At 42.8% G+C, this 27542-nt stretch overlaps 1 protein-coding gene across 4 annotated transcripts in view; it reads left to right on the top strand.

Moving 5' to 3' along the window:
• Positions 1–27542, top strand: part of CDH13 (cadherin 13) — a 1017465-nt gene that overhangs the window by 612402 nt on the left and 377521 nt on the right. The gene's annotated exons all lie outside the window — the stretch shown is intronic.

Consider the following 27542-nt stretch of genomic DNA (forward strand, 5'->3'; position numbering starts at 1 on the left):
AGGAGAGAGGATGCCTGGGAGGCTGTGGATGTGTTTTCATGGCAGTCATACTGACAGGAAATGCGTGGTTAAGAACAGGGAGATCTAAGGGGAGGGGCGGAATGCAAGCGCATGTTCTCACATAGCTCTAGTGCCAGGACGCTGCTTCTCCTTGAACACTGTTTGAATGCCTACTAGATGCTAGTCCCTGTTCTCACAGGTTTCTGAACTCAGTGCCTTTGCCAGCATGTTGGAGAGAGCTCTTGATGTAGTACAATGTATGCCAGAGTTGCTTTCAGTCAAATAGAACTGACATACTTCAACTAGTCAAGGAGGTTTCAATGTCAAATAGGGCTTTGGTGTGAATCCTTGTAAGTTTTGCCTTCTGCACCGTGCATAGCACATAAATGCTTGATATGTATACATGGTGGATACGTGGACACATGACCAAAGGAGAGGCGTAAAGAGACTACTAGAAGGACATTAAAACTCAACTTTTATAAGCTTGAAACTATTTCAAGGTGAGCTCTAGATGCTTCTAGAGGAAATATATTTCTGTATTCCAATCTGTGCAGTAGTTGAAAATAAGGGGAAAAGGTGGAAAACACGAGTATAGATAAAAATATTGTTTATTGTAGAATGTAACCAAGCCAACAAAAATGAAAGTAGTGTTCTTCCATATGTAGCCCTTAGACATCAAGTACCAAAATTTCTGGACTGCATATGTCAAAGTATGGATTCCTAGGTCCTACTCCAAACCTGCAAAGTTAACCCCTCACAAAGGGAAAGAGAACTTTGAACAAGCTCCTCAATTCATTCTGTTGCACTGAAAAATGGTGAGAATCACTATTCTAAAGCCCCGCTTTCTGAGGACTTAAAACCCCAGGCATTAAGGATCTGTTGTGGAAGCAGCTAATATGAGCTGGCTGAATTGCCTCTGAAAATCTTTTAAAACATCAGGGACACCAATCTCTCTTGATTAACCTTTGAGCCAGAAGGACCTAAGTTTCAGGGGCCCAGGTGGCCCAGCATGAGCCCTGTAGCGCAGCAGCCTTACTGACTATTGTGTGAGGGTGTCCCAGCCCCAGTATCCTTAAGTAAGAAGAGTGGAGGGGGTTTTTCCTCTACACACTATGATGTCTTTTCCAATAGTAATATTAACAGGAAGGTGTTATCTTTAGGGCATCTTCTTTGTTTTACGTATTTAGCAATAAATTTATATAACCTTTACTGTTTCTGAGTGTAAAAGTAATACATGTTTGTTGTTTTTAAAAATTAGAAAACTCTAAAAAGCATAAAAAGAGTAAAAATTAACCATAGTCCCACCAGAAAAAAATAATCACTGGCTATATATCTCCTTCCAGACTTTTTAGTGTGTGAATACACATAAACTTTTACCAAAACGGAATCGCTGTTTTGCAGCCTGTTTTATCCTGTTTGAATGGAGGTGATATTTTTCAAAGTCCTGTATATTGTCACTTTTTAATGATTACAGAGTATACCACAATGTGGATGTTCTTTATTTTATTATTCCCTTATTTTTGATGTTTGAGTTCTTTAACTGTCCATTTTAGGCTATGAGAAAAAAAGATGAAACTGCAGAACATTGTAAGGGAAAGTACATAAAGGTGGAGGTGCCCTGTTGTAAACTTCCCCGCCCATGCCATAGCCCAGAAGACATAGACTTACCTGGTTACTGTGCCTACGCTCTTGCTGTTTTCATTTTTTTATAGGAGGATTCCTCCATCTTCTCCCTAGGTCCCCATCATTCACTGGCTTTTCCCTGGCATATCATTCAGCTTCACCAGAGATTATCTTGCTTCACTTAATTATTATCATTCATTGCACAAACATTTATCAAGTATTCATTATGTGTCAGCCCTTTGCAAGACCCTGACTTTATTTAGTAATTAAAATATCTATGATCCTGCTCTCATTAAGGTTATAAATGAATGATAAAACCAGAGTCACTAACCAAAAAGGCTAATTCAGAATATGCCAGTCCCTATTACTATAATCTGAAGTCCTAGAAATCCATGGAAGTTTTATTAGCTAGCTAATGCTGAATAACAAATTATCCCAACACATTAACTTAAAACAGCAGCACAATAGTTAACTTACAGATTCTTTAGATCAGGTGCCTGGGCATGGCTTAACTCTTTTTGGGGGTCTCTCACAGGCTGCAACCGAAGTGTCAACCACCTCCAGGTGAAGAAGGGTCCACTTCCAAGCTCCTGTGGTTTTTAGAAGAACCAAATTCCCTATGGGCTGTCAGAGCGAGGCCCTTGGGTCCTTGCTGTGTTTTGGCTGGACATCACTTTCTGTTCCCTGCCGTGTGAGCCTCTCCTGTGTGGCATCTAGCTTCACCAAAGTGTGCAAGCCAATAAGGAAACAGAGAGAGTGCCAGTGAGACGGCAGCCGCAGTCTTTGTAACCTAATCTCAGGAGTGGCATGCCATCACTTTGCCTTATTCTGTTCATTGGAAGCAGTTATGGGGAGGAGATTACCCAATGGTGCAAACGCCAAGAAGCAGAGATCATTAAAGACCATCTTTGAAATCAGTGTTGTTCTTATAGAACTTACAGTTGGTGATGAAAGCAAAACTATTTAAAGAAATAAACTTATAAAGCACTCTGCAATCTGACGTTCTGGAAATTCATGAAGCTTCACATTTAGACTCACTTTTAAGTTTAGGGATATGGAGAAATAGGTTGACATATATACATTTCCCAACTGTGCACTTAATGTTATTGGTATGGGTTTTTGTAGCTTGCTACACACATTTCCGTGTCAATATTTTCATTTGGTTTTCTCAAACTTGGAAAGTAGGAACAGGAAGATGTTATCTCAAATTAGAAATGGATGAACTGAGCCCTGGCAAGTGACCAGCTGAGCCAGCTGCTTCTTGCTCCCAGTTCATTTGTTGGTTCAACAAACATGTCCGAGCAAGTATTACGTGCTCAACACCAGACCAGGCAGCATGTGGTATATAATGCTGGACAAAATCACTGTGGCTTTTTCCTTCCCAGACCTGCTTCTTGTCAGAGTAAAACATGAATCAAATAATCTCCCCGAAAATAAAGTCTCAGACTTTAAAATTCTGCAGTGGATGCAAAGATCATGGTTTGTGCAGGTTTACAAAGAAAAAGTCATCCACCACACTCTTAAAATTTGTACACTTGACTGAGTGTGTGATGTTTCTAGGACCTTCTAAGAAGGCAAGGTACTAAGATAGTTTGTTAAAGAAAACATAGCTGCCACCCTCTTTATATATTATTATTTCAGAGGTGACAGGCGTGTTCACAGCATAGATGGTGGTGATGGTTCCATGGGTATATACTTATTTCCAAATTCATCAGGTTGTATACATTAAACATATACAGGTGTCAATTGCGTCACAATTTAATGTCAATTGTGCCTCAATAAAGTGATCTTTTAAAAATAGGGCTAAAACAACCATCAGTCACCTTTTCGTGGATTAAATTATAATTTCACATCTCAAATTAATTTTAAGTCATCATTTCAAAAGCCAAGTTTTAATTCAGCTTCCCCAAACACAGAATTTAAGTCAAGAAGGTATTTTTCACACTGTACAGTCAGGGCTCCTTATGTCCCTGAAAATGAGTAAGTATAAGGGAAAATTCATGTACATTTTCTCCAAACTTGATCCTTTAACTGGTAGCTATTCATCAAAATCAATTTTGCAAAATGTTATAAATATCTGCTATTTACCAGGAACCTGGAGAGGACAGACTGATAAGATCGTGGTCCCTGGTGCTAGGGGATTCATAGCCTAATAAGTGGGATCTGACAGGCCAGAGGAGAATTTCAAAATAAATGCCATGAGAGGCAAAGTTGGGGTGAAATGGAGGAGGGGTCATTAAGCCCAGTGGAGGTAAGAAGAGGAAAGTCAGAGAAGGCAATGAAGCAAGGATGCTTTTAGCTTCAAGTAGCAAACCTCTAACTCAAACTGATATAAACCTAAGTGAGGAAAAAGTTCATCAAACTGGGAGGTCAGAAGAAGAGCAAGCTCTGAGGTGCAGTAGCTGCAGGGGCTCAAAACTCCCTTGTTTTGTTCTTGCCTTGTTTGGTGGCAAGTGTCAGCCCCAGTCTAACACCAGCACTCGGCTGGTGTCACGGTGGCTTCAGCAATCACGTCAGAGACAATGACATCAGAGAGAGGAAGAGGGGCACAAGGCCAGGATTCTCACAGGGGACTTAGATGGGCATCTTGGGCAGGATTAAGGGTCAGCTTTCACAAGTATCAAGAAAGGTTTTCCCCCAAGGACTTTAGATCCAGCCTGTCTTAAAGAGAAATAGGGCCTTTTCTGGTCTCTGACTGTTAGAGATGGAGAGAGAACCATCTCGGAATGTGCAAATGCAATAGACACAGAAGATCACAATTGTTCTGGGAATCCCAAGTACTCTTCCTTGACTGGACTGGAGAAGTGGCGTAGAGACCAGATGATTGATAAGAGATTAGGCTGCCAGGGAAGGTGGGGATGGATTATGAAGGATAGTACAAGCCACACTAAGAAAGGTAGGTTTTATCTTGAAGGAGCTGGCAGACCACTGAAAGATTTGAAGCAAGGGAGCACATAAGATTCCATGGAAAAACCCATGGAATGGGTAGGAGGGTAGGGCAAGGTCTGAGTCCTAGAGAGTCAAGTTGGAAGGAGTCTGAATGGTGCCAGGTACCTGGTTCAGTGGGTGAGTTGAGGGGAAAGAAGGAAGCTCAAAGGGGTGATTCTGGTTTTTCCTAGGGCTTCCAAGTTTCCCTAGAGGACTGGATAAACATGATAACACATTTGGGAAAGTCAGACTCCAGCATCTGGCTACATAGACCAGACACAATAATACAGACTGAAATGATAGATACTGGTTCTCAATACTTATGGGATATTGGCCAGCGGGCTGACTGAAAAGCTTTTATAAATGCCCACTGGCACACATTATTGACTGAAATGGGGACTGGTGATAGTACTTGTGTTGTATAAGCATGAACGTGGATGTGATATTTGCCAGCAAGGCATTGAACAGATATCCTGTGAGTTAATAGTCTAATAATTAAATTTGCATGATGTAAGCACCTTGGTGAAGCTGCTAATAAGGTGAGTTAGGCTTCAGAAGCAATTTCTCCCTCCCTAGTGTGTGTTTGGTGTGTGTGTGTGTGTGTGTGCGTGTGCTTACCAAGTCTTAAAGCATACAGGACAGAACTTCTCCACTTTGCCTATTTTGCAAAGGAGCCTCTTCTTGAAGCTTCAAGTGTGTATAACTGGAATGAGCTATGCATTCCCCCAGACCTGCCAGTTTTAGTCATCATGTGAGGGTAGCTGGTTCAATCACAGCTAACTCATTTGTAGTCACAGAACTGTACTTCTTTTGATCCCACTATGTAAGCATGGTTCAAACAGAAGCAAGGAGTGGAGCGATCCCTTGACATGATTACCCACATCTGTTTCTAGGCATCCTGCTGTGTGTAGGTGGGTCTGGTGACCACAGAGAACCTCCTACCCGGGCATTTCTGCCCAACCTCTCTTCTCTCAAAGGACCTTTTCATCTAAATATGTACCAAGGAGTTCTGATGTCTTCAAGTTTTCAAGCTAACCCCAGAGTATTTATATATTGTGTACTTTGGAAAGATTTTTGTCTTTCCTTTTGTAGCAACAAAATAGCATGGAAAAAGTCTAGAAGTTGGACTTGTCCCTTCTGAGCTTGAATCCCAGCTCTGCCCCTTAGCAGCCATAACTTTGACTCCCTGCATATAGGGGAAAGGGTATGTGGTTTTGTACCTGGCAGAAGAGAGTTTATGTCTTAGTTCTTCCAGTGATTAGGTATGTGAGTCTGGACAGTTATGGTCCATTTTCCTTCGTCTGTAAAATGGGGTTAATACTGCTTAATTTTAGTGTCGACAAGGTGATGGCATTCAATAAAGTGATTGGTAGAGATGCAATCACATAAGAGCAACTCCATATATTAAAGCTATTGCAATTATTGATCTCTTAGGCCCTGTGTCCTAATCTGAAACATAGGAATAATAAAAACACCCAACCTGCATGTTTGATATGAGCACTACGGTAATACTTCTAGAACGCTGGTTTTTCATCCTTACCCTCAGCACTCCTGACATTAGGGGCATCCTAATTCTTCCTTTTAAGTTGATACCCTCCAGATGCCAGTGGCATTCACCAGCCCCAGGTGCAGCAGCCAAGAGCATCTCCAGATATTGCCAAGTGTCCTTGGTGGGGGAATGGATTCCCTCTACTTGAGAACAATGGTTCTAGAATATAGAAGAAGCACCAAGCCCTTGGGAAGTGTTTCATAAAGAAGAGTAGCCCTATTTCTAACCTATCTATAAGACCATGAAAAGAAGTATAGAAAGCAAAATATTGTATTTGTTTTTTGAACCTCTAGATAATAACACAAAAGTGAGAATAGTGGAAAAAATTAAAGTTTTTTCAGCATGATTGTTGTTCAGTTGCTAAGTCATGTCTGCCTCTTTGCAACCTCATGGACTGCCAGGCTTCTCTATCCTTCACTATCTCCCAGAGTTTGCTCAAACTCATGTCCTTTGAGTCAGTGATACCATCCAACCGTCTCATCCTCTGTCACCCTCTTCTCCTGCCCTCAATCTTTCTCAGCATCAGGGTCTTTCCATTGAGTTGGCTCTTTGCATCACATAGCCAAAGTACTGGAGCTTCAGCTTCAGCATCAGTCCTTTCAGTTAGTATTCAGGATGGATTTCCTTTAGGATTGACTGGTTTGCTCTCCTTGCTTCTTTGATCCCCTTGCTGTCCAAGGGACTCTCAAGAGTCTTCTCCCGCATCACAATTCAAAAGCATCAATTCTTCAGCACTCAGCCTTTTTTATGGTCCAACTCTGACATCCATACATGACTACTGGAAAAACCACAGCTTTGACTATATGAACCTTTGTCAGCAAAGCAATGTCTCTGCTTTTTAATATGCTATCTAGGTTTGTCCCAGATTTTCTTCCAAAGAGCAAGTGTCTTTTAGTTTTGTGTCTTCAGTCACTGTCCACAGTGATTTTGGAAACCAAGAAAATGAAATCTGTCATTGTTTCCACTTTTTCCCTATTTGCCATGAAGTGATGGGACCGGATGCCTTGATCTTAGTTTTTTGAATGTTGAGTTTTAAGCCAGCTTTTTCACTCTCCTTTTTCACCCTCATCAAGAAGCTCCTTAGTTCCTCTTTACTTTCTGCCATTAGAGTGGTACCATTGGCATATCTGAGATTGTTGATATTTCTCCCAGCAGTCTTGATTCCAGCTTGTGGTTCATCCAGCCCAGCATTTTGCATGATGTACTCTGCATGTAAGTTAAATAAACACAGTGACAATATATATTTTTGAGGTACTCCTTTCCCAATTTTAAACCAGTTCATTGCTCCATGCCCAGTTCTAACTGTTGCTTCTTGACCTGCACACAGGTTTCTCAGGAGGCCAGTAAGGGAGTATGGTTTTCCCATCTCTTTAAGAATTTTCCAGTTTGTTGTGATCCATAGTCAAAGGCTTTATCATAGTCAGTGAAGCAGAATTGGATGATTTTCTGGAATTCTCTTGCTTTTTTTAATGATCCAACTGATGTTGGCAGTTGAACTCTCCCAAGTTCAACTCCAGATACAAACCACAGTTGGGTCATGCCACCAACCTTAAGAGAACAGTTGTGATAACGGGATTTGCAATCACTTCTGCTATAGCCTGATGTGTTCAGGGATTGAAAATGGTGACCCCCACCCAGTCACCAGCCCCTTCATCATGCCCCTTTGGATGATTACATAGATCAGATTGACTTCCATTGTAAGCACATATCTGTTTTATCCTTGGCATGATTTTTTTTCATATCCAGTTATTTTATTTTTTATACCTTCCCCTTGGAGAGGAAAGGTCACTTCACACCTATTATCACTTTCTATTCACTGATCACATTTTAAAGTAACAGTAATGTTTCAAAATTTCTCCACTCCATCATAAGAGCTAATTGCACATGTCCACAGATGTGTACGTAGTTTTGAAATACTCTGACTTACTTTTAAATTTATTTTAAATTTATTTTTCTGACTGGAACATTCATTTCTTTGGGCCATGAAAACTTTATTTAACCATGATTTTCTCTTTCAAGGTTTCATTGTGTTGGTAAAAAATAAAATTAAAAACTACACTGCTTCAGTGTCTGGAAAGGTGTAGGGGCATAATTCAGCCACTTATTAATAGAAATGGAGGAGAATTGTAAAAGGTATTTTTTTAACCTTAGAGAGAAAGGAAAAATAGCCCAACACACACACACACACACACACACACACACGCGCTCGCGCGCACGCGCGCACACACGCGCACACACACACACACACACGCGCTCGCGCGCACGCGCGCACACACGCGCACACACACACACACACACTCACCTATCTGCCTTCTTCTTCATCATCTTTTCTTTGGCTATGAAATTAAATGAAGAAGAAATTTTCTTTTCCTCAGAAGTGTTATCACTCAAAACAGCATTTTAGCACTATTATCGTGTGATAACATCAGAGCGAGGAGTAATTATTTTCTGATAATATGTATGCTGCACTTTAGCTGGTTGTGGCAGGGCTTCCATGCTGAGATCTATGAAGTACAGATTATGCATTCCAACACTTATTCAAAATATGTACTTTTATGATTGATGAAGACATGGCAGCATGCCACCTTCATAATTTCATTTTTTAAAAAATAGTTCTGTGTGTAAATCATTGGCATGGATTATCTCAATTGTAAGTCAAATGGTTCTCATTTAAGTGTTCTAAAATATGCTTTTAAGTCGACTGTGGAAAAATCAGGGAGAAATCTGCCTTTACATGCTTTTTATGTTTTATTACTATTCAATATATACTATTTGCTACTTTAACAAAGAAAATGCCGATTCTTATAATATCATTACTGTCAAATTAAAGATTAGCCTTTCTCTTCCCAAACATACATTTTGTGCTTAGCTCAAAGCCAGGAATGACATTTTAGGGTATTTAACAAGATGCCTGATGGAAAGTAGAAATTCTCTATTTGATCCGAGAAAACATAAATAAATGTTGAGGATAAATTCATCTTTAATAAGTCTTGGCTTTTTTTTTTTTTGCAAGATTTCAAGCCCCAACAGAGGATTCTGGTCTTATCTGGAGATCTCCTATAAAAAGACCTTCAAATTTGAAAATTGCATTTAATCTCTTCATAAAGGGAGTAGGAGTTTTTCGGTATGAGGCAAATGGCAGGAAAAAGACACTTGAGTTCACAAAGGCAAAGACACTGTTACTTTAAAAGGCTTTAAGAAAATGTTAATGCTGAACCTGGATGATTTAAGATGGAAATCCATGAAGAAAAGCATTCCTGAGCCGACATTTCAGCTAGGGCTCTGGCTGGATGAAAAAACGGAGCCCTTGGTTATAGGAGATTCCCCTGGGATATGGAAAGTTCAGGGTTGGGTAGAAGCCAGGGGCAGGGTGAAGGGGACATAGACTCTAAAAACACAGGCCAATGAGGAAGCTGTGCATCGTTGTCAGAGCTGAAACTAGAACAGACACTTACTAAGCTGTTGGAACTTAAACGATCAAATCCATAAGCTGGAGTGGAGGAGGCAGGAATTGGGGAAGGCTCCAAAATCCACCTGCAATTCAGGAGACCCCTATTCGATTCCTGGGTCAGAAAGATCCCCTGGAAAAGGGATAGGCTACCCACTCTAGTATACTTGGGCTTCCCTGGTGGCTCAGCTGGTAAAGAATCCGCCTGCCATGCGGGAGATCTGGGTTCTATCCCTGGGTTGGGAAGATCCCCTGGAGAAGGTAACAGCTACCCACTCCAGTATTCTATAGATGGAGACATCTATAGATGGCATAGTTCATGGGGTTGCAAAGAATCAGACAGGACTGAGCAACTTTCACTTTCACTTTCCAGGGACTCACAACGAGGGAGGGAAGAGGGAACCAGCACAAGTCACGCTGTGTTGGTTGCCAACAAAAGCCCCTTTGTCTGTTCCTGAATCCCCTCCTCCTCTCTCCTCACTAGACAGTCCCCAAAACCACCCCTCACTTGGTCGAGGTGCTTATCAGTCCATATGATAATGCTCTTCTGTTTTCTACTAGTTTTGCCGTTTCGTCTGCATGGATGTGAGCCCGTGAGCATCGAGTTTGTGTCTGTGTTGTTTATAGCTTATATCAAGCGCTTGCCCACTGGTAGGCTCCACAGTGATTTTGCCATGATTAAGGCTGAGATTTGAATTAGGAATATAGGAAGTTCAGAGAAGATCCATATCAAAGTCATATCTAAGAGGTGAGTTCTCTGTCTTCAGCAGATGTCCTTTGAGGCCCGACTCAGCCTCTAAAGGCATCACCTTCCTTTCTTAAAGTGGGCAAATTGTACGTCTGATTCCATCACACAGAGAACTGATACCAAGAGTATGAAATAACTCATGCATGCATTGGCTTCAGCCTTCTGGAAAGGTCTCTTCTCTCCATATGACTCCCATGGGATTTTTATTTTTAAACCTTGCTTTTGTGGGCTCCAGAAATCCTTCCAGACAAATGGCTGGTTCATTTCTGAGGTGGTGATTTATGTCCCCGAAAGAATAATTCTCAGTGAAGGTGTCTCTCCTTCATCATAAAGGAATAACAAAACATTTATAAAAGGGAGACAGAGCTTCAGATGAGTGGGTATAAAAGTTCTGCACAATATCAGTGGTTGAAAGAATATGCATATATTAATTAAGAATTCCGACATACTTCTTTTACAAGGTCCCTTATGAAAGATAGACTATTTTCCACATTTACTTTGTGTTGGAAGTGACAGATGAAATTAATATGCTTCATAAATTGCCATCACAGAGGGTCAATTAACAAGTGAACTAACCTTGTGAAAGTCATTTTGAAAGACTAGTTATGTTTATAATATTCCCTGTCAAATTAGGGAAAAGTGAGAAAATTAGAAGGCTGTCAAATAAATAACAGTCTAAGATACTGAGTAATTGCATTTCTGATAAGGTAAATTAGTTTCCACGATTGTTGTGTGGAGTAACAGGAAATGAATCGTGGGAGTACTGAAGATTTTAAAATCGCATGTGTGAATATGCATGTGTGCACATAAGTAGGTATGTGTAATGGATGTCTGTAGACCTCTGAACGCACAGCAAGGCAGAGAGGACAGTCATTTGAAGGTTCAGATTGGAAGTTTTAATAAGACAGGTCTGCATTCCTTAGCCAGGCCATTCCCAGTTCCTCCCCCAAGGCTGTTCTCCTTGAAGTACCCCACCAACTCCCACCTCTCTCTTCTCTCCTCACTGGGCTCCCCTTTCATTCATTCGCATCTCTTTCCCTCGGCCCTTCAAAATTAGTGCCTGTGCATGTGCTCTGGGCTGGACAGTGTCTTTGTCCCTGGACAGGCATAGTTGCTTCCACCCTCATGGAGCTGAAACTGAACCCCCAAAGGAGGGAACCGAAGTGAAGTTGAGGCTTTTTCTCTGCAGTATATTTGCCTCAAGGCTATAGAAGTACCAGGGAAACAGACCCAACTGGACCCAGTTTAGAGATATGGCAGGCTGATTCCATGGCTATTTTCAACCCAATGCACAGCCCAGACAGTTCCAGAAAGGCCACAACACATACACACACACAAGGTATGCTTGGAGAAAAGGCCATCCTCTGCCAGGGAAGACACAGCTGTGGCCAGGCCCCCTTTCCCCCCACCTCCTCTGACATCACAGTTTCCTTCAGCAGAACCTTGTTGTGGCTGTGATATCCTGCTCGTGTCAGTTAGATCCTTGACTGCGTCCGAAGTTCCCGTCTGCCATATGAATCAGCAGAGCTGAAAATTCATCTGAGGTCTTGGTTGCTTGTCCCCATCCCTCCAAGACCTTTGTGAGACTTGGAGCCAGTCCACTCTCTTATCAGGGTGTGTGTTCCTCATGTGTGAAATGAGGCTGCTTTGTAGCAAGGAGAATTGTTAAAAAAAAAAAAACGTGTTTTTTTTTAGTAAAAGTTGTTATATTCATATGTACACTGGAGCCCAGCACACGTATGTGTGTGGAGCAAATGTTTTTTTTACCAAGTCCTATTCCTTCCTCTAGGCTGTCTCTTTCTGGCTCCCTCTTGTCAGGGAATTTCCAAAGGCATGTGTACTGCATCTGTGTGTGCACAGTATGTATACACACATATTCTCACGTGCACACACAAGCAGTTTTCTTTTTCCCTAGGATCTCCACTTGTCAGAGTCAGGAACTGAGTTTCAGTGGGGGGATGTGAGTTGTGAGAGGCCACCCCTTCAAGCCTGACATGGGGTTTGAACCCAGTCAATCTGACTCTAAGACCTGTGCTCTGTGTGCTACCCTGAAGGGTTATTTCTTCATGACTAACTTCCCCAGCTGGGAAAAACAGAACCCTTTCCTAATAAAGGAAAATCTCTTGCAAAATAATATGCCCCTGAATTTTGATTTCTACTGGCTGACTGACAGATTCCTATTCCAAGGTCCTTTTTGTGTTTTCTGCCCTTGGCTGCACAATCCACTTCTGTCCCTGGTCTGCCCACTGCAGGCAGACGCAGAGGAGCTGGCCAAGTGCATACGCACACTGATGTAGACCAGTTCCGAGTAACGTTCTCTTGTGAGCTGCTCAGGGCTCACTGTTTGATTGAAGGACAGACAAGTACTGGCCAACTTAGGCTGTAAGAAAAGCAGTGGATGAAGCCTGGCTGTACTCTACACATTTAAAACCTGACAGCTGGGTCCCAGAAAGGACAGAAATAGGTTCAGTTCTGGGAATTCCAGCCAGAAACTCTTGAAGACTTTTTTTAAGGCAGAACCAGTAGAATAAATCCTTGCCACCCACCTGCCATCTAAGCTCCCTTTGCATCATTTTGGGGAGAGAACTTCTGAATGGCTCAGGGTAGATCATGAGCCTGTCTCTCATGGGCAGGACTGGGGGAAATAACATGGTGATTAATACTCCCACCAGAGCAACAGGGGACTGGAGGAAGAGTTAATGGCCCAAGGATAAGCAGAGCGCTGTTACTTATTCTGGCATCTAAGGAGGTCAGACTTCCAGATATCCCCCCAACGCACCATGAAACAAAATAAAACCAAACAAGCTTAATTGCTTATCTGTGGCTTCCAAACCTAAGCTGCAAATCTGCAGGCACAGCTCATGGGTGTGACAAAAGCCAGGAGTTCACCTCAGAAAATCTGCACTTAGACCCCAGCCTGGCACCACTCACTGTGCTACCTTGGGTTAAGAGTGCGTCATGCCAGACCCTGTTGTGGAATACAAGTCATCCCAGCACATTTCCCAGGGGTCACTGTGGGATCACAGAGGGCACAGCTCAAAGTGCACAGGCAGTCCATACTCAGCCCATCTGGGTCTAAGGAGGAAGTATTGACATTAGGGTCTCAAATAGCAAGCGAAGCCCAGGAACACATTCACATGTTTACACTGTGTTTGAAACACTTGTAAATATCTCTCCTGGGCCATTTACTTTTGTATAGTTGGGAACAGTGAATAAATAAGTCTTTATTTTAAAGGGGAGTTTTGAATTCTGAGGCTTCCCTCGTGGCTCAGATGGTAAAGCGTCTGCCCGCAATGCGGGAGATCCAGGTTCGATTCCTGGGTTGGGAAGATCCCCTGGAGAAGGAAATGGCAATCTACTCCAGCACTCTTGCCTGGAAAATCCCATGGATGGAGGAGCCTGATAGGCTATACAGTCCATGGGGTCACAAAGAGTCGGACACGACTGAGCGACTTCACTTTCACTTTGGATTCTGAAGGACTGGCAGATTTCACAGCTACTGATATCTTGACAGATGTGTTGGTGACTTGAAATCTTTGAGTGCAGTTGTCTTTGAAATCGTGGATGCTGCAACTGTAGGTATTGATCACCTGCCTGATGCCTGCAGCCCTTTCTACACACTGCCCAGTGTAGCCCAGCCATCCTTTACATGCGTACTGCCTCTAATGTTTCAGCCAACAACTGCCTTTTCAAAGGCTGTTCCATACTCAGCCTAATAAAGCAGTCAGACTCCTCAAAAAAGAGTGAAGCTGTCATTTTCAGAAGTTTTCAGCCCAAAGTTGAAGAACTCAGACCATGGGAGATTTTTAGAAGAAATATTGGCATAAAGTGTTGCGTGGGCTGTGCCAGCAGATGACTTTCAAGGATTTTCACCAGCATAAAATGTTTGAGGTCCTTGGCATTACCAATTTACAAAGCGGGGGCTTTAGAGGGGCACAACTTATAATGAATTATAATTGCCTGATATTCCATTATTTTAGTTGATGTTGTTAAACAATAGAATCTGAAACTGGCTAAGGAAGAACAGTTATTTGAAATATGTGCTGTTTTGAATAAACTGATCCTGACTTAATGAGCTTTTACTGAGTTTTATGCATGACTTACTACCCATATTCCATTGCTAAGGTAAGCTACTTAAAACTATGGTGCAAGATGATGTTTTTCAGTTCATTTGTCTGTTGCAGTAATGATGGAATATATTTTCCAGCACACAAATCCTATTTATGATCAAGACATTGTTGTTCTGTAGATCAACTTAAACCCTTGCACAGTGTAATTTACCTGCTGTCAAATCTCATTTGAAGAGCTGTTGTCTGGCATTGCTCTAATCAAAAACATGCCCGAGTGTAATGAGCTATGCGTGTTGTGTCTAGTATTATTTATTTCTAATGAACTTTTGTTCACCCCCACCACACTTTGGGAAACTGACAATCTATAATGTTTTCTATGTTCTTCTTCTTCTTTTTTAAACCAATTATCTTCCCAACTGGGGTAATGATTCACACACACACAAAAAAAAAGTGAATATTTTTGTTCTTCCCCAATGTGGCTTAATGGAAAACAGCTGACTAGAGAAATAGATGGATATCAAAATGATTCAGTATTAAAAACAAAACTGGTGGTTAATAAGACAAGTGATTTACTGAACTAAGATAGCTGCGGTAAAGTTAGATCAGCTGGCCCCAAGGAGGCAAGGCTCTGCTGGGTTTGGGGAGCCTTGGCTGGTTCGTGAAATGCAGCCATTGTGTCCCTCCTGGGCAGAGTATCCTCCGAGACCGCATGTCAGTGTGTTCAGCTGTGCAAGTTATTGAAGCTGTTTCCATTTGCTCAAATCACACTGCTGTGCCTAAGTGGGTGGATCATAGCACAGGCACACTTCACCTTTCTGTGGCCATTTCTAACAACGTACACCCAGCGGATGCCTTCTACCCTTCATTACAAGCAGAAATCCAATCCCCCAGATCACGAGGAGTTCGTTATATCATATGCACACTGAGTTTATGCAAAGACAAATGTTTTGCTTGGAAGAAGAGAGAGAGAGAGCCATGGAAAGCCATGTCAGCCGTGTGACTGGGTCCTCCCCTTTCTGCTCAGTAGACACCTGCCTTGAGTGAGGGGAGGAGCAGCCCAAACCACTGCTGTGATCTCAGGGTGAGAATATTTCAAAGCTGTGTGTCAGTCCAGTCTGAGAAGTGGTACATTCTGTTCATCTCCACCCTGTGGAGATAAGCCCACACTTCATCTGAGGCTCCACGGAAGGTCAGCCATCTGCTCTGACAATAGGGACAAAAACTGAGAGATGCTTCTGCACTGTATTTTCTGTGTGATGTACTGATTTCAGAAGGAAGTTCTGCGGTAGTCTTCACTTCATGTGTTGATTTTATGTCCTAAACATTACATAAGACACAACCTCACTCTTAGAGCTCTGGGACCCTGGACCTGAACTTGGGTCTGTGCACAGCTCTTTTGTAGTGTCTTCAACTTTGTTTGATGTTGCCTGTAGGTTCTTGGGCATTTTCCTTCTCGTCTTCAGCCTCTACTCTGGGCAGCGTGGTCTATCCTCGAAAGGATGTGGGAGTTTGGATCCATAGTCCACCCTGTGTGTCCTTGGACACTTACCCTCAACCACAAAATGTGCACTCCTGCCAATGTGACAAAGCATCAGTGAGGAATAACAGAGTTCCAAAGTGCAGAAGCATGTCCACCACAGAGGTAGCCTGACCATGCATAATGCCTCATATAACTGTGACCGTCATGCATCCTAAATTCTTATGTGGAAGCCCAGGATTCAGCACTTCTACTGAATCCAAGGCAGACCCTTAGCTTCTTCAGCAGGGTGAGGCCCATAGTGCTGAGAACTGCATTTGGGTGGAGCTGACATATCTGAAGGCTAGCTGATGACACTGAACTTCAATGTCTTCGCTAACTTGTGCAGGGGGCAAAGAAACAAATCCAGAACAATAGCACAGAACCTTGGAGCCAGAGTTGCATGTATATGAACTGAGCTCCAAGTCCCATGTGTGTATGCTAATTATTTCTTTGTCATCAGTCCTTCCTTTCTGAATGACTAAGTAGTGATAGGCATTGTCTGGCTTAGGAATACTACACACGACCCACAGCCTGCACTTGACCATCACTTTGTGCCCTCTGAAAGATTTCCTTTTGAGGGAAACAAATGAATCACTGAAGGTATTAGGAACTCTGGATTTAAAAAAGAGTTAACCTAAGCTTGTGCTTGCCTGGTGGCTCAGACGGTTAAGTGTCTGCCTACAATGCGGGAGGCCCGGGTTCGATCCCTGGGTGGGGAAGATCCTCTGGAGAAGGAAATGGCAACCCACTCCAGTACTCTTGCCAGGAAAATCCCATGGGAGGAGCCTGGTAGGCTACAGTCCATGGGGTCGCAAAGAGTTGGACACGACTGAGCGACTTTACTTACTTTATTAACCTAAGCTTTAAGAAAACTTTGATCCTTTTCTCAATATTTTCTATTTATCATGGAGTTGTGAGTGTTTCTTTTCATATTACCTAATGATGTTTATCCTGGGTCACTCATTTAAATCTTGTGGTTTCAAAGAATGTTCTTAGGTGACCATCAATTTATATCTACATTGTGAGTGTACTTGTTATCCTAGTATATGTTCTTTCAGCTCATTTACTCATTTATCCATCCAGTAGGCCAGGATTCCATGCCAGAACTGTGGTAGGTTCCAGCTTAACATAAAAGAACAGACACAAAATGGGCTTTGCCCTTGTGAGAGGTTAATACTTGGAAGTCATATAATAAAAGATATATTCAGTTCAGTTCAGTCGCTCAATTGTGTCCAACTCTTTGCGACCCCATGAACCACAATACACCAGACCTTCCTGTCCATCACCAACTCCCAGAGTCCACCCAAACCCATGTTCATTGTGTCGGTGATGCCGTCCAACCATATCATCCTCTGTCGTCCCCTTCTCCTCCTGCCGTCAATCTTTCCCAGCATCAGGGTCTTTTCAAATGAGTCAGCTCTCTTCATCAGGTGGCCAAAGTATTGGATTTCAGCTTCAACATCAATCCCTCCAGTGAACACCCAGGACTAATCTCCCTTAGGATGGACTGGTTGGATCTCCTCGCAGTCCAAGGGACTCTCAAGAGTCTTCAACACCACAGTTCAAAAGCATCAATTCTTCAGGGCTCACCTTTCTTTATAGTCCAACTCTCACATCCATACATTACTACTGGAAAAACCATAGCCTTGACTAGATGGACCTTTGTTGGCAAAGTAGTGTCTCTGCTTTTTAATATGCTGTCTAGGTTGGTCATAATTTTCCATCCAAACAGCAAGTGTCTTTTAATTTCATGGCTGCAATCACCATCCGCAGTGATTTTGGAGCCCAGAAAAATAAAGTCAGCCACTGTTTCCACTGTTTCCCCATCTATTTGCCATGAAGTGATGGGACCAGATGCCATGATCTTCGTTTTCTGAATGTTGAGCTTTAAGCCAACTTTTTCACTCTCCTCTTTCACTTTCATCAAGAGGCTCTTTAGTTCCTCTTCACTTTCTGCCATAACGGTGGTGTCATCTGCATATCTGAGGTTGTTGATATTTCTCCCGGCAATCTTGATTCCAGCTTGTGCTTCTTCCAGTCCAGCGTTTCTCATGATGTACTCTGCATATAAGTTAAATAAGCAGGGTGACAATATACAGCCTTGACGTACTCCTTTTCCTATTTGTAACCAGTCTGTTGTTTCATGTCCAGTTCTAACTGCTGCTTCCTGATGTGTATACAGGTTTCTCAAGAGGCAGGTCAGGTGGTCTGGTATTCCCATCTCTTTCAGAATTTTCCACAGTTTATTGTGATCCACACAGTCAAAGGCTTTGGCATCATCAATAAAGCAGAAATAGATGTTTTCTGGAACTCTCTTGCTTTTTCGATGATCCAGCAGATGTTGGCAATTTGATCTCTGGTTCCTCTGCCTTTTCTAAAACCAGCTTGAACATCTGGAAGTTCACGGTTCACATATTGCTGAAGCCTGGCTTGGAGAATTTTGAGCATTACTAGCATTTACTAGCGTGTGAGATGAGTTAAATTGTGTGGTAGTTTAAGTATTCTTTGGCATTACCTTTTTTGGGGATTGGAATGAAAACTGACCTTTTCCAGTCCTGTGGCCACTGCTGAGTTTTCCAAATTTGCTGACATATTGAGTGCAGCACTTTCACAGCATCATCTTTTAGAATTTGAAATAGCTCAACTGGAATTCCATTGCCTCTCTACTAGCTTTGTTCGTAGTGATGCTTCCTAAGGCCCACCTGACTTCACATTCCAGGATGTCCAGCTCTAGGTAAGTGGGAGTGATCACACCTTTGTGATTATCTGGGTCATGAAGATCTTTTTTGTACAGTTCTTCATGTATTCTTGCCACCTCTTCTTAATATCTTCTGCTTCTGTTAGGTCCATACCATTTCTGTCCTTTATCAAGCCCATCTTTGCATGAAATGTTCCCTTGGTATCTCTAATTTTCTTGAAGAGATCTCTAGTCTTTCCCATTCTGTTGTTTTCCTCTATTTCTTTGCACTAATCACTGAGGAAGGCTTTCTTATCTCTTCTTGCTATTCTAGGGAACTCTGCATTCAAATGTGTATATCTTTCCTTTTCTACTTTGCTTTTTGCTTCCCTTCTTTTCACAGCTATTTGTAAGGCCTCCTCACAGCTATTTGTAAGGCCTCCTCAGAGCCATTTTGCTTTTTGCATTTCTTTTTCTTGAGGATGGTCTTGATTCCTGTCTCCTGTACAATGTCACGAACCTCCATCCATAGTTCATCAGGCACACTATCTATCAGATCTAGTCCCTTAAATCTATTTCTCGCTTCCATTGTATAGTCATAAGGGATTTGATTTAGGTCATACCTGAATGGTCTAGTGATTTTCCCCACCTTCTTCAATTTCAGTCTGAATTTTTCAATAAGGAGTTCATGATCTGAGCTACAGTCAGCTCCTGGTCTTGTTTTTGCTGATTGTATAGAGCTTCTCCATCTTTGGGTAAAGGATATAATCGATCTGATTTCGATGTTGACCATCTGGTGATGTCCATGTGTAGAGTCTTCTCCTGTGTTGTTGGAAGAGGGTGTTTGCTATGACCAGTGTGTTCTCTTGGCAGAACTCTGTTAGCCTTTGCCCTGCTTCATTCTGTACTCCAAGGCCAAATTTGCCTGTTACTGCAGGTGTTTCTTGACTTCCTACTTTTGCATTACAGTCCCCTGTAATGAAAAGGACATCTTTTTGGGGTGTTAGTTCTAGCAGGTCTTGTAGGTCTTCATAGCACTGTTCAACTTCAGCTTCTTTAGCATTACTGGTCAGGGCATAGACTTGGATTACTGTCTGTTGAATGGTTTGCCTTGGAAACTAACAGAGATCATTCTGTCATTTTTGAGATTGTATCCAAGTACTGCATTTTGGACTCTTTTGTTGACTATGATGGCTACTCCATTTCTTCTAAGGGATTCCTGCCCACAGTAGTAGATATAATAGTCATCTGAGTTAAATTCACCCATCTCAGTCCATCTTAGTTCACTAATTCCTAGAAAGTTTATGTTCATTCTTGCCATCTCCTGTTTGACCACTTCCAATTTGCTTTGATTCATGGACCTAACATTCCAGGTTCCTATGCAATATTGCTCTTTACAGCATCGAATTTTGCTTCTATCACCAGTCCCATCCACAACTGGGTGTTGTTTTTGCTTTGGCTCCATCCCTTCATTCCTTCTGGAGTTATTTCTCCACTGATCTCCAGTAGCATATTGGGCACCTACTGATCTGGGGAATTCATCTCTCAATGTCCTATCTTTTTGCCTTTTCATACTGTTCATGGGCTTCTCGAGGCAAGAATACTGAAGTGGTTTGCCATTTCCTTCTCCAGTGGTCCACATTCTGTCAGACCTCTCCACCGTGACCCGTCCATCTTGGGTGGCTGCACACGGCATGGCTTAGTTTCACTGAGTTAGACAAGGCTGTGGTCCATGTGATCAGATTGACTAGTTGTCTATGATTGTGGTTTCAGTCTGTCTGCCCTCTGATGCCCTCTCCCCGCGCCTACCATCTTACTTGGGTTTCTCTTATTGGACGTGAGGTATCTCTTCAAGGCGCTCCAGTAAAGCACAGCCGCTGCTCCTTACCTTGGATGTAGGGTAGCTCCTCTCAGCCGCACCCTTGTGCCGTCACAGCCGCCACACTCGTGCACCAAAACATATATACAAATACTGAGTAATTGCCACAGTCATTGGCACACTGACCAAGTTCAATGGGGATCTAGTTTAAAGTATTTCATATACGTCAAGTCCCTGGATTTTCATTTCATCATAAACTGGGAGGAAAAAAGGAACAGCGTCAAAGACAGACAAGGCTACTACCTAGAGCTGGAGGGAATCAGCCTCACCCCAACAATGAGGGTGGAAGTGGGGCAGGTGGAGGGTAGTTGGACGCATTCACAGATACTAGGGAACATGGTCATAGTGCAGAGTAGTGAAGGCTGCTGAAAAGGCCGCAGGGGGACAGCTCTGCAGGAGAGGTGACAGGCCTCACAAGCTAACTCACTGCATTCGGTGCTCTGACCAGAGTCTAGTAATAGTAATACCAGCAGTGTGCACCCTCACTGTACTCAGGCCCTCTGCATGGACTTCTACCATACATTTGATCGTGGCATGACTGTTTAGTTGGGGATTTTACTGCAAAACAAAATCACAGTGGTTTACAGCAATATGTATTTGTATTTTCTTATCCCCATGTCTATTGGTCAGTGGAGGTCCATCTGCGCTGGGCTGCATTCCAGGTTGGTTTGGATTCCAGGAAGCCCCATGTACTTCCTCCTTCTCCTTGAGAAAGTGGCCACCCAGCTATAAGAACCTAGCAGAGTGGATCTCAATACAAGGTTTTTAGGGGTCATCTGGAAATGCCTGGAGATGTGTTTGATTGTCACAAGTCAGTTCAGTTCAGTTCAGCTCAGTCGCTCAGTCATGTCCAACTCTTTGCAACCCCATGAATCGCAGCACACCAGGCCTCCCTGTCCATCACCAACTCCCGGAGTTTACTCAAACTCATGTCCATCAAGTCGGTAATACCATCCAGCCACCTCATTCTCTGTCGTCCCCTTCTCCTCCTGCCCCCAATCCCTCCCAGCATCACAGTCTTTTCCAATGAGTTAACTCTTCACATGAGGTGGCCAAAGTATTGGAGTTTCAGCTTTAGCATCATTCCTTCCAATGAACACCCAGGACTGATCTCCTTTAGGATGGACTGGTTGGATCTCCTTGCAGTCCAAGGTACTCTCAGGAGTCTTCTCCAACACCACAGTTCAAAAACATCAATTCTTCGGTGCTCAGCTTTCTTCACAGTCCAACTCTCACATCCATACATGACCACAGGAAACGCCATAGCCTTGACACAAGTTAGAGAAGGGAGTAATTACTGGCATCTAATGGGTGTAGGCCAGGGATGCTACTAGACATCCCACCGTGTTCAGGATGGTCCCCTCCAATGAAGAATTATTTGGCCCCTAGTGTCAATAGTGCTGAGGTTGAGAAACTCTGTCATAATGGATGGCAGAAGCCCAAAAGGCCAAGCTAAGCTATACGAACATATTTAAAGCTTTTGCTCATGTCATATATGGTTGAATTGCATTCACCAAAGCAAATCATATGGCCAAGTCCAAAGTCACTGGGGTCAGACTGTACTCCTCCAACTTCCCTGGAGGTACACGGCAGTGAGAGCTGGTCAAGAGTCACAAAGAACCCTGTCTACTGTAGCGATGTTCCCACTCACAGATGAGGGAACCAAGGCCCAGAAAGACTGAGTAATGTGTTCAAGGTCACCCAGCTACTAGCTGGAACCCAGGCTCTGTCCTAGTCCCATTCTAGGTGGTCTGCACTACTTCTGTGTGGATTTGGAGTTTAGCCAAAGGAGAGATCACTGGAGGCAGCTGCCATCAGCCTCAGCTTCCTCTCTGTGTAATGAGGGTATTGAGAGTAGCTGGAGAGGTTGAGAAGATTGCAATGTGGATGATACTACAGTGCCTAAAGCATACTAAGTAATTGATAAACCTAAGGTACTGCTGTTCCTATTGTTGAAAAAGACAAGGGGAGGTGGGTTTCTTCCCACTGAGGATGCTCACTGTGTCTTCTTGGATGTGAGTTATCTGGGGAAATTATCTACCAGCTCTCTTTTTTTCCAAGTTGTAAATCATCCCATTTTGTGTATCTTTTTGGTGAATTCTAGCGTTTGGAGACTGTCTGACCTTCAGCTGTTGGTTAGAAGTCATGCCTACTGTTAAAACTGAGTCATCTGTCTTTCATCTTCTAAAGGCAATAAGCTAGGGATTCACATGGAATTTAGACAATGAAAACTTTTTGAGGTTTGATTTAAAAGAAAGATCCCAAGTGAAACCTTGTGATTCTGTCTAACACAAGTCACCGCTTTCATTCTGTGGCTCTCACTGGTTCTCGAGGACATCCCGAACACAAGCTCAGTAATCCCAGCATGGCGCCCTGACTCCTGCTTAGAGGTGGTTACCAGTCTCAGTGAGTTTGTTACATTAGCATCTTCCCTTTATGGTTGCATGGAATCAAAGGAGAGGGCTGCTTGGTAAGTTCTGGTGTCATTCTTCTGAACCCTGGGATTGTGTGCCAGGAACAAAGGGCGAGGTGTCAGCACTCTTGTATATGAGCAGTCTTCTCTGTCAGGGGTCAGACAGTGATGTGACTGCCCCTTAAAGTCACTGCTGGCATCTTTGGACACATTTCAGTGATCCAAATTATTATTCCAGACCCTGTGCTGGGCACTGAAACATTGGAAATGGATAAGACCTTGTCCCTACCTCTGAAGGGTCTCCAGAGACATCAAGAAAACTCAAAAGCAAAAATCATTATTACATCATTCCTCTTTAAGGTATATACAGAAGGCAGAGTAATAGGCAAACTTCAGAGAGAGAGTAGGGCCTGGACACGGTGGGTAGGATGAAGAAGAGTTCTCTAGGCAGGCACCTTACAAGCTCAGCCTCCTTTGTTTCCTCGTTGTCTCTTGTTAATGGTGGACTGGGATATGTTTTATTTGGGGGCACATGTTTACCTACTAACATAACTTCTGTTCTCCGTTAAAAATCTTTGCATGTTCCAGTGTCATGGGCTTAACTTCTAGAATTTTCTTAGACATTCCCTCTGTTCACTGCCCAATGTTCTCTCCCCAGCAAAGGCAGCACTCCAGTCTCTTTTCAAAGTAGACCCCTAGATGTCATCAAAGCCGTGCATGGAAAGTAGATGAATCTATTTGCAGTGAGGTTGTTCCTCTTGCCCTACCATGAGCACCCCCTTCTGGTCCTGGTTTTGTGAAAATCAGAATGAATTGGGTATAGAAGAACAGGAAGTCATTTCTTAACAATTTTATTTCTTGAGGAAGTATAAAACATTGTAATTGTCAATATGTTTCATTAAGAACAAAGAGAATAGGATTTAAATTATTAGACAAAACAAATGAAAAAGCAATGAAGCAAGTTTCATTAAACATTGTGTCATCTATGCAAAGCTGAAACAGATGGGAGAAGCACACACTCACAAATGCCAGATAAGGGAGAAGCAGGTGAAGAGAACGAAATTGTGGATGGATCTAAGAATGAAGGACAGGAAGAGCTTTAACAGGCTCTACGTTAATGACTGGGTCAAGGTTAAAATTTAGGTAATAATTGAATGGATCACTGTTTCCAGTTCTTCACCACCTCATTCAAAACCTTCCAAAGCTCTAAGGGAATACAGTGACTCATGCTGCCCACCAGCAGCAGGAGACAGGCATGGGGACTAGGCTTTGGACACCACTGCATGCGGCACAACTGGTCATACCTGGATTGGACTTTGGCCATCTTGAACCATATACTCTTTGTAAGAATCAGTCCAAAAAAACAGGACTTCTCAGCCAAGATCCATTTGGAGAAAGCAGAAAACTTGCCAGCGTGTGGTAGGCCACATATAGGATGACGCATTTGTCTGATCTAGCAGTAAAACAAATAGGTCCGAACAAATGACAGAAATCAGAAAATAAGTTTTAAATGTTTATCACCTGTGAGAGTGTTGTCCTGCTCACCTCAATTAAAGCCAGCAGCATTAAAAAAAAAAAAAAAAAAAAAACCCTCTTTTATTTCTATGAGAAGTGATTTTTCTCCTGATAAAATATTCTGAAGATATGTTTTTCAGATAAGCAGTGCTGGAAAGCCAAAAAAAAAAAAAAAAAAAGTAAGAAATCCAACTGCTTTTGAGATTCTCTTGCCATTAGTTTCAGTTGCAGATGAGAGGGTGTGGACCAAGTGTAAGGAAGGAAAATATAAACCTCCCACAGCCAGCCAGCCAGGCAAGCCCATATCCAAGCCCAGCAGGTCTTTGGCTGGGTTAATAAAAGTTGGGAGTTACTGGACTGAGTTAGGCGTGCAAGGGTTTAGAAACTGTTGTGGAATGAATCTGAAAAGAAAAAATATCTCAAGGCCAATAACCTAGTTTGAATTTGAAGTCTTTAGAAAGCTCAAAGTTATTAAAAATGTGCTAAAGGAAACGTAAGCCATATGATGTTACCAGGTAATACTTTAATGAGAACTGAAGGTTAATGAAACATTTGGTCGAGTTCACTGACAAAGTGCATGGAATCCAAATAGGAGATTGAAAGTAAAGGACTCTGCTGCCTCTCACCTTAAGCTTTGAAAACGAGCTTCTGAAGGGCTCAACCTAAAACAGGCATCTGTGCCCACAAGGAACCATTGTCTATTATTAATATGCTAATTTAGGTCCGCTCACCTAAAATTACCTTTCTAAAGTTGACTTTGTCTTACACCAGCTTCTTGACAGAGTTGGCCAGAAAGCTCTTGGCAATGTGCAATTTCACAGAATTAATTAGTAGCACAGAAAATTGATCAGTTTTCAAGCATGTTTCACATCATTCATTGGCAAAGGAATTATTTAAATTGGTGTTGACTGCTAACAGCTACACAGCTATATTTTTGCAAAATGCTAAGGTAGTAAAAAAGGAAAGGACAAACATCTTCTTGAACCCAAACAGTAGAAAGATTTCCTAACTTTGGAAGTGCAAGGAAATGAAGATTGGCTTGGAACCACTGGTCACAAGTGTTATGAGTGTGAATACCCATGACTTAGGAAGTTATTGCAAATGAGTGCAGATGTAAGAAAACCACAGGGCAAGCATAGAAATGAAGGAAAGTCTCACTCGGCCTTAGTTTGGGAAAGAAAACTGAGGTAAATAAAGAACTGTTTATGTGCGAGTTACTGCCATCTTAGCAAGCTGCCATGTAGAACAGCCACAAGGCTGTAATACCTTCTCTAATTTTTTCTTTTTTCCTAGAAAATCTGGGACTCTGGAATCTTATTTAAACACTCCTGCTTTAAGATGTTGGCAAACAGGGTTTTAAACATTGTAAGGACTAGCTCCAGGTGGATGTGTCAGGGCGAGATTCAGCCCACGAGTTGCCAGCCAGGAGGAGCCTGGTTCAGGGGTTCTGGGTGAGCCGGGTTAGGCCATTAGAGGGCAGGCCATTCAGCAGGGCTGGTTGTAGACCAGAAACTCACCTAGTGAAAAAATAGCCAGTCTCAGGAAAATAAGGGGCTCAGCACCCTGGGGTAATTAAGAGGGCTCAGAAACATCTGAGGAGTGAAACCAAGGCCTCCAGCTACAGACACATTATGTCTGTCAATGAGATTGGAGATGAAATGGGAGCCTGTGACATTTGCAGGCCAGCATCTCCCTAAAGAAGCCTGCGGCACAGGGGAAGCAGCGCTGGCTGCTGGGCGGGAGTGATGGGGGAGGCAGACGGGGCACCTGCGATAAGTAGTCATGGGGCAGCCCGAAAGCATAACTGGATGACTGGCTCTGGGTGTATTGCTCATGTCTGTCCTCAGAAAGACAAGCACAAATGCCCTCTGGTGCATTCATCGTCCATTGAGTGTTCATTTGTTCACTGATTGATTGATTTCGTTTATTCAGTCAACAAATACTGAATACCTAGTATATGCTAAAAGTGGGGAGACAGATATGAACACCAAATCAGTCTTTACACTCAAATAGTTCAGGGTGTAAGGGAGTCACAGCAGTATAGGCCTGCAAACAAAACAGTGCCCAGAGTCTCTGCAAGGGAGCTGTGGGCACACAAGGAGGGATCTGAGTCAAGAAACCTGCCAGAGCATACAGCATCTAGACTCGCTTGTACTAATGGATCCATTTTTAAAAACTTCATCCAGCCTGGAGACTGCAGTCATTATAATATCAGGACCGACTCCTACTCTCTCAGTACCCACAGGTTATAATTAAGCACTGATATTCATAACAATGATTCCAAGCCCCTCCAGAGTTGAGAACTGCTTCCTGAATTTTCAGAGAAGGATTACAGTTTGTTTAATTTAGTTGGTATTGAGTGTTTGTCCTTGAGTTTTAATTCTCTGAAACCTGACATACACATGGAACATACTGCTCTATCCTGAAAAGTAATTTTATATCCATTTATCCAATTTGCCCCACAAAGGAGGTTGGTCGGGTGTTACCATGGCCATTTTGCAAATGAGAGAATGGAGGTGATGGTTGGCAGAGAGGTCCCAAACCAGCTATAGCTGTGATAGATCCAGGATTAAAATCAGAATCTCCTCCTCTCAACCTCTGTCTCCAAAACACAAAGTTAAGTGGAACCTGCTGCTGCTGCTGCTGCTGCTAAGTCGCTTCAGTCGTGTCCGACTCTGTGCGACCCCATACACGGCCTCCTACCAGGCTCCTCTGTCCCTGGGATTCTCCAGGCAAGAACACTGGAGTGGGTTGCCATTTCCTTCTCCAATGCATGGAAGTGAAAAGTGAAAGTGAAGTTGCTCAGTCGTGTCCGACTCTTAGCAACCTCATGGACTGCAGCCTACCAGGCTCCTCTGTCCATGGGATTTTCCAGGCAAGAGTACTGGAGTGGGTGCCACTGCCTTCTCCATAAGTGGAACCTACCATTCTGTAAATGTTCTGAATAAACCTTGAGTGTTCCGCACTGCTGTTCCATAATGGAAATTACTACCACAATGTCCGTGATCATCAGCTCCCCCCCAGACACCTTCAGAAGATTCCCAACCAAGCTGCCCAGCCCCACTTTTACCCTTCAGTCCAATCTCCACACATCTTCCGGAATGATCTTTTAAAATTCAAGTCTGAGTTATTCCCTCACCACTATCCCCTACCTCCTGATCCATACAAGGTTT

This window comes from Bubalus kerabau, chromosome 17, assembly GCF_029407905.1.
Source record: "Bubalus kerabau isolate K-KA32 ecotype Philippines breed swamp buffalo chromosome 17, PCC_UOA_SB_1v2, whole genome shotgun sequence".
NCBI lineage: Eukaryota > Metazoa > Chordata > Mammalia > Artiodactyla > Bovidae > Bubalus > Bubalus kerabau.